Source organism: Oncorhynchus mykiss, chromosome 20 (genome assembly GCF_013265735.2).
Source record: "Oncorhynchus mykiss isolate Arlee chromosome 20, USDA_OmykA_1.1, whole genome shotgun sequence".
NCBI classification, from domain to species: Eukaryota; Metazoa; Chordata; class Actinopteri; order Salmoniformes; family Salmonidae; genus Oncorhynchus; species Oncorhynchus mykiss.
The window spans coordinates 3911777-3930292 of NC_048584.1; the positions used below are offsets into that span (position 1 = coordinate 3911777).

General features: G+C 42.3%; 1 protein-coding gene across 1 annotated transcript in view; it reads right to left on the reverse strand.

Annotated features, from left to right (window-relative positions):
• Positions 1–18516, reverse strand: part of LOC110498826 (pro-neuregulin-3, membrane-bound isoform-like) — a 323361-nt gene that overhangs the window by 141624 nt on the left and 163221 nt on the right. The window lies entirely within an intron of this gene.

Here is an 18516-nt window from a genome sequence, read left to right on the forward strand (position 1 = left end):
TGCACATATATTCCTGATGATCCTTTCAAATTATTGTGTAGTCTAGTTTATTCCCATTAGTATACCAGAACTAATCTCTTGGGACCAGTGGAGACAGTTGGCCATGTCACTGATGAGTGCACATATTCACTATCATTGGGTGTCTATCATTGGGTGATTCAGTGACACTGGATGGATGTCCTTTTTCGTAGGCCTAGATTAGATAGTTGCATTCCACACAAGGTCGTGTTTATTGATTTTAGTTTGTCAGTGTCCACAGAATATGCCTACCCTGTCATCTTTTGTAGTATTAGATATTCTGGAAATGTCTCCAGTGATTTAAAGTGTCGTAAAATTGCATCAAATGTGTTTATAAAAGGCACAAATAAATGTACTGAATGTGTGCAAAGAAAGGAGAAGAAACACTAAACAATCTTTTTTGAAAACAGTGTGTTACATTATTAGCCTAATTTATGACTATCCAATCTACTCATCACATAGGCTATCTTACTTTAGTCTGCAAATGCAATGATAGATGCATGCAATGATTTATCATAAAGGTTCATTTTTGGGTGAAAAAAACAGCTCCCCAAACTTGAAACTCATGCCCTGCCTATGGTGTTGTGCATTTCATTATTGTTTACTGTCAGACTCGGACAGTCGGCCTGTTTTGCCAGCTTTGTTTTGCCAGCTTTGTTGTTGTAAGAGGTAGTGTAGGTGCACTGCCTACATGGCAATAATACAACAGACATGTTTGCAAAGGGACATTTGTGGTGTTTCTTGGTCACATGTATCCTTTGCTATCTTTTGAAGGATGCAATGTAATTGCACAATTTTCCACTTAAATCTGTTGGAGTATTTTTGCTGTACTGTTGGCCCAGTCATTTTTACTTAGGACTGGCCACACTGCAATTTATGCCTAAGCCACTGACTTTAACTTTCTTGAAAACAAGCTACTATCTGCCAAATCAGTGCCATAAAGGGTGGAAGAGAAGACAAGTGCAAGTGCGTATATATATCTCATCTTCAGCACAAAGGAAACAAAGGAGAGAAATAAGACATTTGAGAGGATTCAAATGAGGGGGAGGCCAATAATGCTAAGGACGAGGGGACTAAAAGAGAGACAAAGGAGAAGAATAGGGCAACCCCACTGATAGCACAGTCCTGACAGTATTGTCATGTCCCAGTGGAGCTATTGGAAGGACTCGCTTTCTTCTAGACCTGGTTTCAAACAGTATTCATTTTCTTACACTTTAGTAGACACTGGACTTCACGTGATTCAGTTTTGTGATATTTTAGGTTTTCTTCAAGCAAAGAGCCTCTAGCTAGCTATCATTACATTTCCCAGAGCTGTTTGCTTTTCTCATTAGAGCCTTACGTTAGGCATTTTTGGCACTTTGTTCATTGTTGTTTAATAACTAGCTAATGTTAGCTGGCTGGCTAGTTTGAGTTTGCTAACGTTACGTGACATGTGTGGTCTTAACTTCTTATGGCTGCAGGGGCAGTATTGAGTAGCTTGGATGAAAGGTGCTCAGAGGTGCTCAGAGTAAACTGCCTGCTCCTCAGTCCCAGTTGCTACTATATGCATATTATTATTGGATAGACAACACTCTGGAGTTTCTAAAACTGTTTGAATGATGTCTGTGAGTATAACATAACTAATATGGCAGGCAAAAACCTGAGAAGAAATCTAAACAGGAAGTGGGAAATCTGAGGTGGGTCGATTTTCAACCCAGACCCTATTGAATACACAGTGGGATATTGGTTATGTTGCACTTCCTAAGGCTTCCACTAGATGTGAACTGTCTTCAGAAATTTGTTTGAGGATTCTACTGTAAAGTGGGACCGAATGAGAGAGGAATGAGTCAGAGGTCTGCCAGCAGTCACGTGCTGGTCTTGCGCATTTCACATGAGGTAGCTGCGTTCCTTTGCTTTTCTGAAGACAAAGGAATTCTCCAGTTGTATTATTGAAGATGTATGTTAAAAACACCCTAAAGATTGAGTCCATAGATCGTTTCACAAGTTTCTACGGACTTTTGACAGAACAGAACAGACAGAACAGAACTGACAGAACTTTTTTACATTTCGTCTTTTATCATTGTTGTTAAATTTTAACTAGCTAACGTTAGCTGGTGTCGGCATTTGAGCTTGTATGTTTATTGTGGTATAGAGTAATGCAAGGAGAATTCAGTTTCCAATGCAAGAACCCAACTGATGCCCCAGCTGTGCATGGCTGCATCTCACTGTAGGTTATTTGTATCTCTGTTTGTTTTTGTTTACTGTTACTATAACTAGTCTAAATATAGATTGTGTCATGCCTTTATCAGTCTGATATTTTGTTTTCTAGGCCTACTTGGTACTGCTGTTTTGTCCTGTTCTCATTCACAGTTGTGTAGGTATTCTAATCCAAACTGCTATTTTTAATTTTTGTTTGCATGCTTGAATAACTAGGCTACTACTTTCGGTATTTAGTTTGCATTATTTTGGTAAGACAGCTGTGTGTACGCTATGTACTGTATTTTGTACCCTGTAGTCATTACCAAAATGGCCTTGCTTTCGTGTGTAGGTGCTGACCATTGTGCTGATACAATTCAGGCTACAGATTTTGAGCCAATCTCCACTAACTGTCACTTCAAAAGCACTCAATCAATGGTCTCGGAGTCTTTTGTGGTATAGAGTGATATAAGCAGAATTCAATATAATTCCAATGCAAAATCCCCCAAAATTGTGCCCCTTAACCGATTTCAACTACCCGCTTAATCACTTTACCCTGGTGCTGGGTCTGCAGTGGTCATAAACAATTAATGCATTAACAAGACGGATCAGTCAGAATCATTGGCTGCATCTCAGTTTCATTCACCTAGGATACTTTAGAACACATTTATTCTCTCTCTCCTTCAAACATGTATTTAGGACTAATGTATATTATTATTATTATTATTATTATTATTATTATTATTTGACCATGCTGGTCATTTATGAACATTTGAACATATTGGCCATGTTCTGTTATAATCTCTACCCGGAACCGCCAGAAGAGGACTGGCCACCCCACATAGCCTGGTTCCTCTCTAGGTCTCTTCCTAGGTTTTGGCCTTTCTAGGGAGTTTTTCCTAGCCACCGTGCTTCTACACCTGCATTGCTTGCTGATTGGGGTTTTAGGCTGGGTTTCTGTACAGCACTTTGAGATATCAGCTGATGTACGAAGGGCTATATAAATACATTTGATTTGATTCCACGCTTCAAGATTGCTTCGATCACGTGGATTGGGATATGTTCCGCATTGCGTCAAACAACATTGACGAATACGCTGATTCGGTGAGCCAGTTCATTAGCAAGTGCATTGGCGATGTCGTACCCACAGAAACTATTAAAACATTCCCAAACCAGAAACCTGTGGATTGATGGCAGCATTCACGTGAAACCTAAAGCGCGAACCACTGCTTTTAACCAGGGCAAGGTGACCGGAAACATGACCGAATACAAACAGTGTAGCTATTCCCTCCGCAACGCAATCAAACAAGCTAAGCGTCAGTATAGAGACAAAGTAGAGACGCAATTCAAAGGCTCAGACACAAGAGGTATGTGGCAGGGTCTACAGTCAATCACGGATTACAAAAAGAAAACCAGCCCCGTCGCGGACCAGGATATCTTGCTCCCAGGCAGACTAAACAACTTCTTTGCTCGCTTTGAGGACAATACAGTGCCACTGACACGGCCCACTACCAAAACCTGCGGACTCTCCTTCACTGCAGCCGACGTGAGTAAAACATTTAAACGTGTTAACCCTCGCAAGGCTGCAAGCCCAGGCGGCATCCCCAGCCGCGTCCTCAGAGCATGCGCAGACCAGCTGGCTGGTGTGTTTACGGATATATTCAATTAATCCTTATCCCAGTCTGCTGTTCCCACATGCTTCAAGAGGGACACCATTGTTCCTGTTCCCAAGAAAGCTAAGGTAAGTGGGCTAAACGACTACCCGCCCCGTAGCACTAACTTCTGTCATCATGAAGTGCTTTGAGAGACTAGTCAAGGACCATATCACCTCCACCCTACCTGACACCCTAGACCCACTCTAATTTGTTTACCGCCCCAATAGGTCCACAGACGACGCAATCGCAACCACACTGCACACGGCCCTAACCCATCTGGACAAGAGGATTACTTATGTGAGAATGCTGTTCATCGACTACAGCTCAACATTTAACACCATAGTACCCTCCGAACTCGTCATCAAGCTCGAGACCCTGGGTCTCGACCCCTGCCCTGTGCAACTGGTTACTGGACTTCCTGACGGGCCGCCCCCAGGTGGTGAGGGTAGGCTAACAACATCTCCACCCTGCTGATCCTCAACCCTGGGGCCCCACAAGGGTGCGTTCTGAGCCCTCTCCTGTACTCCCTGTTCACCCACGACTGCGTGGCCATGTACGCCTCCAACTCAATATCAAGTTTGCAGACAACACTTCAGTGGTAGGCTTGATTACCAACAACGACAAGACGGCCTACAGGGAGGAGATGAGGGCCCTCGGAGTGTGGTGTCAGAAAAATAACCTCACACTCAACGTCAACAAGACAAAGGAGATGATCGTGGACTTAAGGAAGCAGCAGAGGGAGCACCCCTCTATCCACATAGATGGGACAGTAGTGGAGATGGTAGATAGTTTTAAGTTCATCAGTGTACACATCACGGACAAACTGAAATGGTCCACCCACACAGACAGCATGGTGAACAAGGCGCAGCATCGCCTCTTCGACCTCAGGAGGCTGAAGAAATTCGGCTTGTCACCAAAAGCACTCACAAACTTCTACAGATGCACAATCGAGAGCATCCTGTTGGGCTGTATCACCGCCTGGTACGGCAACTGCTCTGCCCACAACCGTAAGGCTCTACAGAGCATAGTGAGGTCTGCGCAACGTATCACCGGGGGCAAACTACCTGCCCTCCAGGACACCTACACCACCCGATGTCACAGGAAGGCCATAAAGATCATCAAGGACAACAACCACCCGAGCCACTGCCTGCTCACCCCGCTATCATCCAGAAGGCGAGGTCAGTACAGGTGCATCAAAGCAGGGACCGAGCTTCTATCTCAAGGCCATCAGACTGTTAAACAGCCACCACTAACATTGAGTGGCTGCTGCCATACATGTAAAAAATGAATCACTAGCCACTTTAAACAATGCCACTTAATATAATGTTTACATACCCTACATTACTCATCTCAAATGTTTATGCTGCACTCTATACCACCTACTGCATCTTGCCATCTTTAAGTAATACATGTATCACTAGCCACTTTAAACAATGCCACTTCATATAATGTTTACATACCCTACATTACTCATCTCATATGTATATACTGTACTCAATAGCATCTACTGCATCTTGCCTATTCCGTTCTGTACCATCACTCATTCATATATCTTTATGTACATATTCTTCATCCTTTTACACTTGTGTGTATAAGGTAGCTGTTGTGAAATTGTTAGGTTAGATTACTCGTTGGTTATTACTCCATTGTCGGAACTAGAAGCACAAGTATTTTGCTACACTCGCATTAACATCTGCTAACCATGTGTATGTGACAAATAAAAATGGATTTGATTTGAGTTACAGTGTAAAAACAGCTTGATTGCGGTGGCAGCACCAGAGAAACTGGGCAGAAAGAAGTGGTGCTTCAAATATAGCAGTTCTATTATTGAGCCTCTTATTCACCTTAATTGCCTGCCTCAACACGTTACGGAAAGAGATTAACTGAATAGGAAGCTCTGGGGATACTGGACAGCCAATAAATTGGCAGATGAAAACATATAATCTTTAGCAGACAACAGTTCTTGAGGGCTTGAACAAAAAAAGTGATTTTCGATTGAATGTCTACTGGTGAACTGGACATTGAGTTGTGTGGTTGGAATATCAACAGTCCCTTATCTCTGGTATATCTTGGCATGCATCATTCAAGACAAAGTTTAAATTGTATGCAGCGCAATGGATAAATAATGCACAATGTTTCAGGAAAGTCTGTGTTGGCAATACTCAGTAGAGAAAACAGCCGGGCTGCAAACTGGACCAACAGGCCATGTTGAAAACATTTGCACACAAAAATGCAAGGAGATGCAGTGGGATACTGTAGGCCTCTATGTAGAAAAGAAAAAGAAAGACAAGCACAGACGCAGAGACACTTTTTCTAAGAGAAAGAGGACTTCAGGAGACTTTTAATTTGATGTAATTTACCTTGAATATTGCAGCCCTTTTGTGTAGGCTATTATTTCCCAGACACAACCTTCTGAGTTCAACAATAAAGTGGCTGAATTCATCCTCAAACCAACTTATTTTTTCCTCATTGTTAGGTTATTTAATGTGTAATTTTTAATAAAATGTTCATGAATAGCAGCTAAATAACAGCTTAATATGTACTAAGTTACACTGCACAATTAAACAATTCCTGGTAAGCTAGAGTTTAGGGTGGACTGACTGTATTCTTTGTCATTAAAAGATTAAAAGACTGACTGGTTTTACATATTTATGTTGTTTTTCGAATGCACAGATCGCTTTGTATATTCTGAAAGAAACTATCGGTAGTTCGAAAATGTGGCATCATATTTCTGTCATACTGCTTTGTTGACAACTCAAATCTCCTCATGCACCGGGTATTCAGCCAAACAGCGGCCACTCGCTATGTCCCAAAAGTCACACTTTTCTCTATGCCCTCATCAAAAGTAGTGCACTATGTTGGGAATAAGGTGCCATTTGGGATGCATCCCCAGTCTTCCTTAAAAATATATATATTTAAAAAAAATAAACATTTTATGTGTTATTTCTAACATAAATTAGGGGTGGTTTATTGCATACAACCGGAAATAACTTTTGTACATCAGAGTAACGGTAACTCACCAGCATTACAACCAGGAATACAACTTTCCCGAATTGTATCCTTTGTTTTGTACCCCTCAAGGGAATTGAACTGATACCAGAGGCTGATCCAAAACACCGCCAGTGAAGAAGAGGTATTCAGAGTGGACTCTTAGTTCGACTCAGGACGCACGCACACCACCCACCGCTTCCGAGTATATTACTCGCTAATGTTCAGTCTCTGGATAATAAAGTTGACGAGCTCAGGGCTAGGATCTCCTTCCAGAGAGACAGAGAGGATTGTAACATACTATGTTTCAGGGAAACATGGCTCTCTCAGGATATAGGGTCTGAGCCCATAAAGCCAGTTGGGTTCTCAGTTCATTGCGAGGACAGGAGTAAAGATCTCTCCGGGAGGAAAAAGGGAGTGTGTGATTGTGAAAACATACAGAAACTCAAGTCCTTATGTTCACTCGACCTAGAACACCTCACAATCAAATACTGACCGTATTACCGCCCAAGATAATTATGTTCGGTTATAGTCACAGCCGTGTATTTTCCCCCTCAAGCCGATACCACGACAGCTCTCAAAGAGCTACACTGGACTCTATGAAAACTGGAAACCACATATCCTGAGGACACATTTATTGTAGGGATTTTAACAAAACCAATCTGAGAAAACCGCTACCGACGTTCTACCGACACATTGACTGTAGAACTTGCTCTGAGAAAACATTGGACCACTGCTTTTTTCAACTTTCGAAATGCCTACAAGGCCCTCCCCCGCTCTCCCTTCGGCAAATCTGATCACGACTCCATTTGCAATAATATTGAGGAATATACGGTGACTGAGTTTATCAGGAAATATACAGCAGATGTTCACTCACTGTGACTATTAAAACCTACCCAAACCAGAAACTGTGGATAGATGGCAGCATTCTCGCAAAACTGAAAGCGCAAACCACCACATTTAACGATAGAAAGGTGACTGGGAATATGGTTGAATACAAACATTGTAGTTATTCCGTAAGGCAATCAAACAGGTAAAATGTCAGTACAGAGACAAAGAGTTGCAATTCATCGGTTCAGACACGAGACTTACAGTGGGTATAGAAAGTCACCACCCCCTTTCAAAAGGTTCACCTTTTGTTGCCTTACAGCCTGAAATGAAAACACATCCAATTTGACTTTTTCTGGCTTTATTTACACACAGTAAGTGAACCATTTTTTTAAAACTCATTGCAAGTAAAAACAGTAAAATTCCCTATTTGGAAAAGTGACCCCCCCCCCTTAGAATTGCAAACTTGCTGCGGTATATCCAATCACCTTCCAGATCACAAATAAATCAATTGTAGTGACTTTGATTAGTTCAGAAAAAGCTCCACTGCTTAGTAGTGCAATTCAAAGCAAAGAATCCAATATGGGCCGAAATTGATTTTCAAAGGATCTACGAGATAAAGTTGTGGAAAGGCACAAGTCAGGGGATGGACCCCTCGGAGAACAGTTAAGACCATTATTAAGAAGTGGAAGGCTTATGGCACCACCCAGACCCTGCATAGATCAGGCCGTCCCTACAAACTGGATGACCGGGCAAGGAGGAGACTGATCAGAGAGGCTACCAAGAAGCCAATGGCGACTTTGAAGGAGCTTCAGGAATTTATGGCAAAGACTGGTCAATGTGTGTATGTGACCACAATATCACAAGCGCTCCACAAATCTGGGTTCTATGGGAAGGTGGCAAGAAAAAAAACTGTCCTCAAAAAAAGCCACATCAAGTCTCATTTGAGCTTTAGTAAAAAGCACATTGTAGATTCCGAGGCCAAGTGGCAAAAGGTGCTGAGGTCAGATGAGACCAAATTGAACTTTTGGGCCTAAAATCAAAACAATATGTCTGGCGAAAACCCAATACATCTTTCCACACAAAAGACCTCATACCTACTACAGTAAAGCATGGCGGTGGCAGCACTTGTCTGGATAGAAGGGAAAATAGACAGTGCAAAATACCTGCCAGGAAGATGAAAATGGGAAATGGTTCAACATGACAATGACCCAAAGCACACCACCAAAGCAACAGTACAGTGGCTGAAGGACAAGGAAGTGAATGTCCTTGAGTGGCCTAGTCAGAGCCCCGACCTAAATCCCATTGAGAATCTGTGGAATGACTTGAAAAGTGCGGTCCAAGAGCGTTCACCATGCAATATGATTTTGCTTGAACAATTCTGCAAGGAAGAATGGGCAAATATTGCACAGTCTGGTTGTGCGAAGTTGGTAGAGATGTATTCAAAGAGACTCATGGCTGTAATTCAAGCAAAATGTGGTTGCACCAAGTTAATACTCAGGGGGTGTTCACTTATCCAAATAGGGTATTTTACTGTTTCAATTTTTATACATTTTCTGAATCGCAGTTAGTTGCAAACACAATTCATTCATCTTATTCAATCAATCCGAGTCATTCAATCACTCAGATGCTCATCTGGGGTATTTGGTTGATATCGTTCAATTCATCTGTCTGCCCTGTTGACTGTTCTGCTCAATCCATTTTGGGACGGCAGCTGTCCATCTGCATGGTCGAATACAAATAAGCAAAGTCCTATGGTTACCTCTTTATTGTGTCAATAAAGGACTGCTCAGACAGGCAAAAATACTATGGTGACCGTTTTGCTGTGTTGAGGAAGTGAATCAGCAAAGTACTGCTCAGACAAGTAAAACCCTGTATAATACCGCTTTTCCGTGTGAGGAAGTGTATCAGAGAAGGGCTGAATTTGCAGGTCGCTTAGGAAAGCGTACGAGGTGTGTAAAAGTGAGTGTGGAAGTTCTCTGCTGTTGGTGGACAGGGGGTCATACACCTCTCCTGGACCGTTGCTTAGGTGCGGCCTGGCAGAGGGGACGTGCCCAGTCTCCGCTGAAGCAAGAATAAGTGTGAAAGTGACTGTGAAAACTTTGTGTCCTTGGTGGGGAAAGGGTTGCACACCTCTCCTGGACCGTCACTTGAGTGTGACCTGGTAGGGAGGATGCACCCGGTCTCACACTAAAGAAGGAAAGTGTGAATGGTGCACGAATGTCTATTGAAGTATTAAAAATAGAAAGCTATAAGCTGCCAAGTGGTCTAGAAACAAGGCAAACAAGAATAAAAAGGCAATTTATGAGGCTAACTACAAAAAGGCGGTGGCAGACAAGAGGAATAAGTGTACTATGAGAAAAACAAAACACACACATTTAAAATAACTGAAATTTGGCTAGGAGAGTCAAGAATGTGGATAAATTACCAGTAGAAAAGTAAATAGCACGATAAAATGAAACTAGAGAGCAAAGAATAATATGGATATTATAGGAGGCTAAAGGAATAACCAGACAACAAATAAAAAAAACATAAATAGAAATATCAGTAGCCCTAAGATAGGTAAGGAAGATAATAAATAAAAGAGAAGCAATACTAAAAACACAAACTGTCACCAGACTAACATTAACTTCTTGGTGACAGGGGGCAGTATTGAGTAGCTTGGATGAATAAGGTGCCCAGAGTAAACTGCCTGCTACTCTGTCCCAGATGCTAATATATGTATAGTATTAGTGGTATTGGATAGAAAACACTCTGAAGTTTCTAAAACTGTTTGAATGAAGTCTGTGAGTATAACATAACTCATACGGCAGACCAAAACCTGAGAAGAAATACAAATAGGAAGTGAGAAATTGATTTTCAAAACAGTGCCTATTCAAATTCCTGATAGTTATGGATGTGCTTGCACTTCCTAGGGCTTCCCACTAGATGTCACCGTCTTTAGATCCTAGTTTTAGGATTCTACTATAAAGGAGGGGCTCATAGGAGCTCTTTAGGTGAATGGTCTGGCAGAGAGCCTCGGTCTCAAGACGCGCTCCCGACAGAGTATGCTCTCGATCCAATGCTTTTCTTCAGACAATGAAATTCTCCAGTTGGACCCTTATTGATGATTTAAGTTAAAAACATCCTAAAGATTGATTGCAAACATCATTTGACTTGTTTCTACGACCTGTAACGGAAATGTTTGAGTTTTTGTCTGGAGGAAGTGCTCGCTCCTCATGAAGATGGAATACTGGGCTGAACACGCTAAGTGGCTAAATGATGGGCTTTATGGAACAAATCAGTCATTTATTGTCAAACTGGGATTCCTGGGAGTGTCTTCTGATGAAGATCATCAAAGATAAGTGAATATTTATAGTATTTTTTCTAACTAATGTTGACGCCAAAATGGCAGCTATTTCTTTGGCTGAAATGGGTACTGAGCGCCCTTCTCAGATTATGCTTTTTCCGTAAAGTTTTTTTGAAATCTGACACAGCGGTTGCATAGAGGATAAGTCTATCTTTAATTCTGTGAATAACACTTGCATCTTTTATCAATGTTTATTATGAGTATTTCTGTAAAATCACCGGATATTTTGGATCAAAACATTACTGCACGTAACGCACCAATGTAAACTGAGATTTTGGGATATAAATATGCACATTATCGAACAAAACATACATGTATTGTGTAACATGATGTCCTATGAGTGTCATCTGATGAAGATCATCAAAGGTTAGCGATTCATTTTATTTATATTTCTGCTTTTTGTGACTCCTTTCTTTGGCTGGAAAATGGCTGTGTTTTTGTGACTTGACTCTGACCTAACATAATCATATGTTGTGATTTCGCTGTAAAGCATTTTTGAAATCAGACACCACGGGTAGATTAACTTCTTTACGCTACCCATCCCATAAGCATGTCCCAGTTTAGGTTACCTAGTAGCACGAGCTCAGAAGATAGATGGTGGCAATCAATTCACATATGGTATCGAGGGCACAGCTGGGGACAGAGAGAGGTCTATACCAAGCGGCAACAGTGAGAGACTTGTTTCTGGAAAGGTGCATTTTTAGAAGTAGAAGCTCGAATTGTTTGGGTGCAGACTTGGAGAGTAATACAGAACTCTGCAGACTATCTTTGCAGTAGATTGCAACACCGTCCCCTTTGGCAATTCTATCTTGGCGGAAAATGTTATAGTTAGCAATGGAGATTTCAAGGTTTTTGGTGGTTTTCCTAAGCCAGGATTCAGACACGGCTAAGACATCCGGTTTAGCAGAGTGTGCTAAAGCAGTAAGTAAAACAAACTTAGGGAGTAGGCTTCTAATGTTAACATGCATGAAACCAAGGCTTTTAAGGTTACAGAAGTCAACAAATGAGAGCACCTGGGGAGTGGGAGTGGAGCTAGGCACTGCAGGGCCTGGATTAACCTCTACATCACCAGAGGAACAGAGGAGAAGTAGGATAAGGGTACGGGTAAAGGCTATACGAACTGGCCGTCTAGCACATTCGGAACAGAGAGTAAAAGGAGCAGGTTTCTGGGCACGATAGTATAGATTCAAGGCATAGTGTACAGACAAAGGTAAGGTAGGATGTGAGTACATTGGAGGTAAACCTAGGCATTGAGTAATTATCAGAGAGATATAGTCTCTAGAGACGTTTAAACCAGGTGATGTCATCGCATATGTAGGAGGTGGGATAACATGGTTGGTTAATGAGCAGGGCTAGAGGCTCTACAGTGAAATAAGAGAGTAATCACTAACCAGAACAGTAATGGACATGACATATTAATATTAGAGAGAGGCATGCGTAGCCAAATGAAGATACGGGTCCACAGCGATTTAGACATTTAGCAGTCCGATGCTAAAACGCTAACAGTTAGTAGGCCGGGTCTAAACAAGCTAGCAGTTAGCAGACCGGGTTAGCAAGCAAGCAGTTACCAGGGGCTAGCAGTTAGCAGACCGGGTTAGCAAGCATGGAGTTACTAGGGGCTAGCAGTTAGCAGACCGGGGCAGGCAAGCTTGCAGTTAGTAGACTGGGGCTAGCAAGTTAGCCTTTGGGGGACGTCGCGATGGGGGTAAGTCTGTGTTTGCCTCTTCATGCGGTGACGTCGATAGACCAGTCGTGGAGTTAGTAGGGTTCCAAGTTGCTCTAGGTAGCCGGCCTAGCACGCCGGAGGGGCCTGTTGGACTCCTCGGGCAGGTTATGTCGGTGTTCCAATTGCAGAAGATTGGCGGGGTTCTGTGCCTCGTACCGGCAGTAGAAGGGGTCCGGATTTTTTAGCCCAGGAGTGAGCCGGGAGATGGGTCTAGCATGGGCTAGCCCCAGGCTAGTTGTTGCTAGCTCCGGGATGGAAACATTAGCCAGGAATAGTCAACCCGGGTTGCGGTTAGCTAGCTGTGATGATCCAGATGAAAAGGTTCAGAGTTTGTGGTAGGAATTCGGGAATATGGAGAGAAAAATACGTCCGTTATGCTCTGGTTTGAAACGCAAGATATGCAAGATATGCAGTGGTAAGAAAACAAGTAAAATCATTTGCAGAGGAAAAAATAGAATACTGTCCACAACCATGTTTATCTTAGTTGGTAGAACTAAAATCTCTTACTGCGGCATGTGTTTTAGGAAAAGGGAAAACAGTAAACATATTTACTGACTCAGTATGCCACTTATTTGGAGCTGTGTGGAAACAAAAAGGATTTAAGAAAAGTGATGGAACACCCATACAACATCATTAACAAATTTTAAAATTAATGACGGCTTTGATGTATCCTAGAAAGCTAGCGATAATAACATGCCAAACACACAAAAAGGAAATGACTTTGCTGTTAAAGGAAATAATGCAAAAAAGGCATCTAAATGTACCATTCCAATTTTAACAGCCCCAATGATTATCATTGAATCCACACATATCCAGATGATATCATTAAGATGCAAGAACGAGCCAGACCTTATGAGCAATCCATGTGGCACCAAAGGGTGGAAACCAAAGATAGCAGGGGATTATGGAGAACCCATAAAGGGACCAAAAAGGCACCTGCTACATTGCTTAATTTTCTTATTACTGATGTGCATGGTTTGGACCCATGCGCTAGGGGCGCATGTACTGCTCAGACAAGTAAAACCCTGTATAATACCGCTTTTCCGTGTGAGGAAGTGTATCAGAGAAGGGCTGAATTTGCAGGTCGCTTAGGAAAGCGTACGAGGTGTGTAAAAGTGAGTGTGGAAGTTCTCTGCTGTTGGTGGACAGGGGGTCATACACCTCTCCTGGACCGTTGCTTAGGTGCGGCCTGGCAGAGGGGACGTGCCCAGTCTCCGCTGAAGCAAGAATAAGTGTGAAAGTGACTGTGAAAACTTTGTGTCCTTGGTGGGGAAAGGGTTGCACACCTCTCCTGGACCGTCACTTGAGTGTGACCTGGTAGGGAGGATGCACCCGGTCTCACACTAAAGAAGGAAAGTGTGAATGGTGCACGAATGTCTATTGAAGTATTAAAAATAGAAAGCTATAAGCTGCCAAGTGGTCTAGAAACAAGGCAAACAAGAATAAAAAGGCAATTTATGAGGCTAACTACAAAAAGGCGGTGGCAGACAAGAGGAATAAGTGTACTATGAGAAAAACAAAACACACACATTTAAAATAACTGAAATTTGGCTAGGAGAGTCAAGAATGTGGATAAATTACCAGTAGAAAAGTAAATAGCACGATAAAATGAAACTAGAGAGCAAAGAATAATATGGATATTATAGGAGGCTAAAGGAATAACCAGACAACAAATAAAAAAAACATAAATAGAAATATCAGTAGCCCTAAGATAGGTAAGGAAGATAATAAATAAAAGAGAAGCAATACTAAAAACACAAACTGTCACCAGACTAACATTAACTTCTTGGTGACAGGGGGCAGTATTGAGTAGCTTGGATGAATAAGGTGCCCAGAGTAAACTGCCTGCTACTCTGTCCCAGATGCTAATATATGTATAGTATTAGTGGTATTGGATAGAAAACACTCTGAAGTTTCTAAAACTGTTTGAATGAAGTCTGTGAGTATAACATAACTCATACGGCAGACCAAAACCTGAGAAGAAATACAAATAGGAAGTGAGAAATTGATTTTCAAAACAGTGCCTATTCAAATTCCTGATAGTTATGGATGTGCTTGCACTTCCTAGGGCTTCCCACTAGATGTCACCGTCTTTAGATCCTAGTTTTAGGATTCTACTATAAAGGAGGGGCTCATAGGAGCTCTTTAGGTGAATGGTCTGGCAGAGAGCCTCGGTCTCAAGACGCGCTCCCGACAGAGTATGCTCTCGATCCAATGCTTTTCTTCAGACAATGAAATTCTCCAGTTGGACCCTTATTGATGATTTAAGTTAAAAACATCCTAAAGATTGATTGCAAACATCATTTGACTTGTTTCTACGACCTGTAACGGAAATGTTTGAGTTTTTGTCTGGAGGAAGTGCTCGCTCCTCATGAAGATGGAATACTGGGCTGAACACGCTAAGTGGCTAAATGATGGGCTTTATGGAACAAATCAGTCATTTATTGTCAAACTGGGATTCCTGGGAGTGTCTTCTGATGAAGATCATCAAAGATAAGTGAATATTTATAGTATTTTTTCTAACTAATGTTGACGCCAAAATGGCAGCTATTTCTTTGGCTGAAATGGGTACTGAGCGCCCTTCTCAGATTATGCTTTTTCCGTAAAGTTTTTTTGAAATCTGACACAGCGGTTGCATAGAGGATAAGTCTATCTTTAATTCTGTGAATAACACTTGCATCTTTTATCAATGTTTATTATGAGTATTTCTGTAAAATCACCGGATATTTTGGATCAAAACATTACTGCACGTAACGCACCAATGTAAACTGAGATTTTGGGATATAAATATGCACATTATCGAACAAAACATACATGTATTGTGTAACATGATGTCCTATGAGTGTCATCTGATGAAGATCATCAAAGGTTAGCGATTCATTTTATTTATATTTCTGCTTTTTGTGACTCCTTTCTTTGGCTGGAAAATGGCTGTGTTTTTGTGACTTGACTCTGACCTAACATAATCATATGTTGTGATTTCGCTGTAAAGCATTTTTGAAATCAGACACCACGGGTAGATTAACTTCTTTACGCTACCCATCCCATAAGCATGTCCCAGTTTAGGTTACCTAGTAGCACGAGCTCAGAAGATAGATGGTGGCAATCAATTCACATATGGTATCGAGGGCACAGCTGGGGACAGAGAGAGGTCTATACCAAGCGGCAACAGTGAGAGACTTGTTTCTGGAAAGGTGCATTTTTAGAAGTAGAAGCTCGAATTGTTTGGGTGCAGACTTGGAGAGTAATACAGAACTCTGCAGACTATCTTTGCAGTAGATTGCAACACCGTCCCCTTTGGCAATTCTATCTTGGCGGAAAATGTTATAGTTAGCAATGGAGATTTCAAGGTTTTTGGTGGTTTTCCTAAGCCAGGATTCAGACACGGCTAAGACATCCGGTTTAGCAGAGTGTGCTAAAGCAGTAAGTAAAACAAACTTAGGGAGTAGGCTTCTAATGTTAACATGCATGAAACCAAGGCTTTTAAGGTTACAGAAGTCAACAAATGAGAGCACCTGGGGAGTGGGAGTGGAGCTAGGCACTGCAGGGCCTGGATTAACCTCTACATCACCAGAGGAACAGAGGAGAAGTAGGATAAGGGTACGGGTAAAGGCTATACGAACTGGCCGTCTAGCACATTCGGAACAGAGAGTAAAAGGAGCAGGTTTCTGGGCACGATAGTATAGATTCAAGGCATAGTGTACAGACAAAGGTAAGGTAGGATGTGAGTACATTGGAGGTAAACCTAGGCATTGAGTAATTATCAGAGAGATATAGTCTCTAGAGACGTTTAAACCAGGTGATGTCATCGCATATGTAGGAGGTGGGATAACATGGTTGGTTAATGAGCAGGGCTAGAGGCTCTACAGTGAAATAAGAGAGTAATCACTAACCAGAACAGTAATGGACATGACATATTAATATTAGAGAGAGGCATGCGTAGCCAAATGAAGATACGGGTCCACAGCGATTTAGACATTTAGCAGTCCGATGCTAAAACGCTAACAGTTAGTAGGCCGGGTCTAAACAAGCTAGCAGTTAGCAGACCGGGTTAGCAAGCAAGCAGTTACCAGGGGCTAGCAGTTAGCAGACCGGGTTAGCAAGCATGGAGTTACTAGGGGCTAGCAGTTAGCAGACCGGGGCAGGCAAGCTTGCAGTTAGTAGACTGGGGCTAGCAAGTTAGCCTTTGGGGGACGTCGCGATGGGGGTAAGTCTGTGTTTGCCTCTTCATGCGGTGACGTCGATAGACCAGTCGTGGAGTTAGTAGGGTTCCAAGTTGCTCTAGGTAGCCGGCCTAGCACGCCGGAGGGGCCTGTTGGACTCCTCGGGCAGGTTATGTCGGTGTTCCAATTGCAGAAGATTGGCGGGGTTCTGTGCCTCGTACCGGCAGTAGAAGGGGTCCGGATTTTTTAGCCCAGGAGTGAGCCGGGAGATGGGTCTAGCATGGGCTAGCCCCAGGCTAGTTGTTGCTAGCTCCGGGATGGAAACATTAGCCAGGAATAGTCAACCCGGGTTGCGGTTAGCTAGCTGTGATGATCCAGATGAAAAGGTTCAGAGTTTGTGGTAGGAATTCGGGAATATGGAGAGAAAAATACGTCCGTTATGCTCTGGTTTGAAACGCAAGATATGCAAGATATGCAGTGGTAAGAAAACAAGTAAAATCATTTGCAGAGGAAAAAATAGAATACTGTCCACAACCATGTTTATCTTAGTTGGTAGAACTAAAATCTCTTACTGCGGCATGTGTTTTAGGAAAAGGGAAAACAGTAAACATATTTACTGACTCAGTATGCCACTTATTTGGAGCTGTGTGGAAACAAAAAGGATTTAAGAAAAGTGATGGAACACCCATACAACATCATTAACAAATTTTAAAATTAATGACGGCTTTGATGTATCCTAGAAAGCTAGCGATAATAACATGCCAAACACACAAAAAGGAAATGACTTTGCTGTTAAAGGAAATAATGCAAAAAAGGCATCTAAATGTACCATTCCAATTTTAACAGCCCCAATGATTATCATTGAATCCACACATATCCAGATGATATCATTAAGATGCAAGAACGAGCCAGACCTTATGAGCAATCCATGTGGCACCAAAGGGTGGAAACCAAAGATAGCAGGGGATTATGGAGAACCCATAAAGGGACCAAAAAGGCACCTGCTACATTGCTTAATTTTCTTATTACTGATGTGCATGGTTTGGACCCATGCGCTAGGGGCGCATGTACTGCTCAGACAAGTAAAACCCTGTATAATACCGCTTTTCCGTGTGAGGAAGTGTATCAGAGAAGGGCTGAATTTGCAGGTCGCTTAGGAAAGCGTACGAGGTGTGTAAAAGTGAGTGTGGAAGTTCTCTGCTGTTGGTGGACAGGGGGTCATACACCTCTCCTGGACCGTTGCTTAGGTGCGGCCTGGCAGAGGGGACGTGCCCAGTCTCCGCTGAAGCAAGAATAAGTGTGAAAGTGACTGTGAAAACTTTGTGTCCTTGGTGGGGAAAGGGTTGCACACCTCTCCTGGACCGTCACTTGAGTGTGACCTGGTAGGGAGGATGCACCCGGTCTCACACTAAAGAAGGAAAGTGTGAATGGTGCACGAATGTCTATTGAAGTATTAAAAATAGAAAGCTATAAGCTGCCAAGTGGTCTAGAAACAAGGCAAACAAGAATAAAAAGGCAATTTATGAGGCTAACTACAAAAAGGCGGTGGCAGACAAGAGGAATAAGTGTACTATGAGAAAAACAAAACACACACATTTAAAATAACTGAAATTT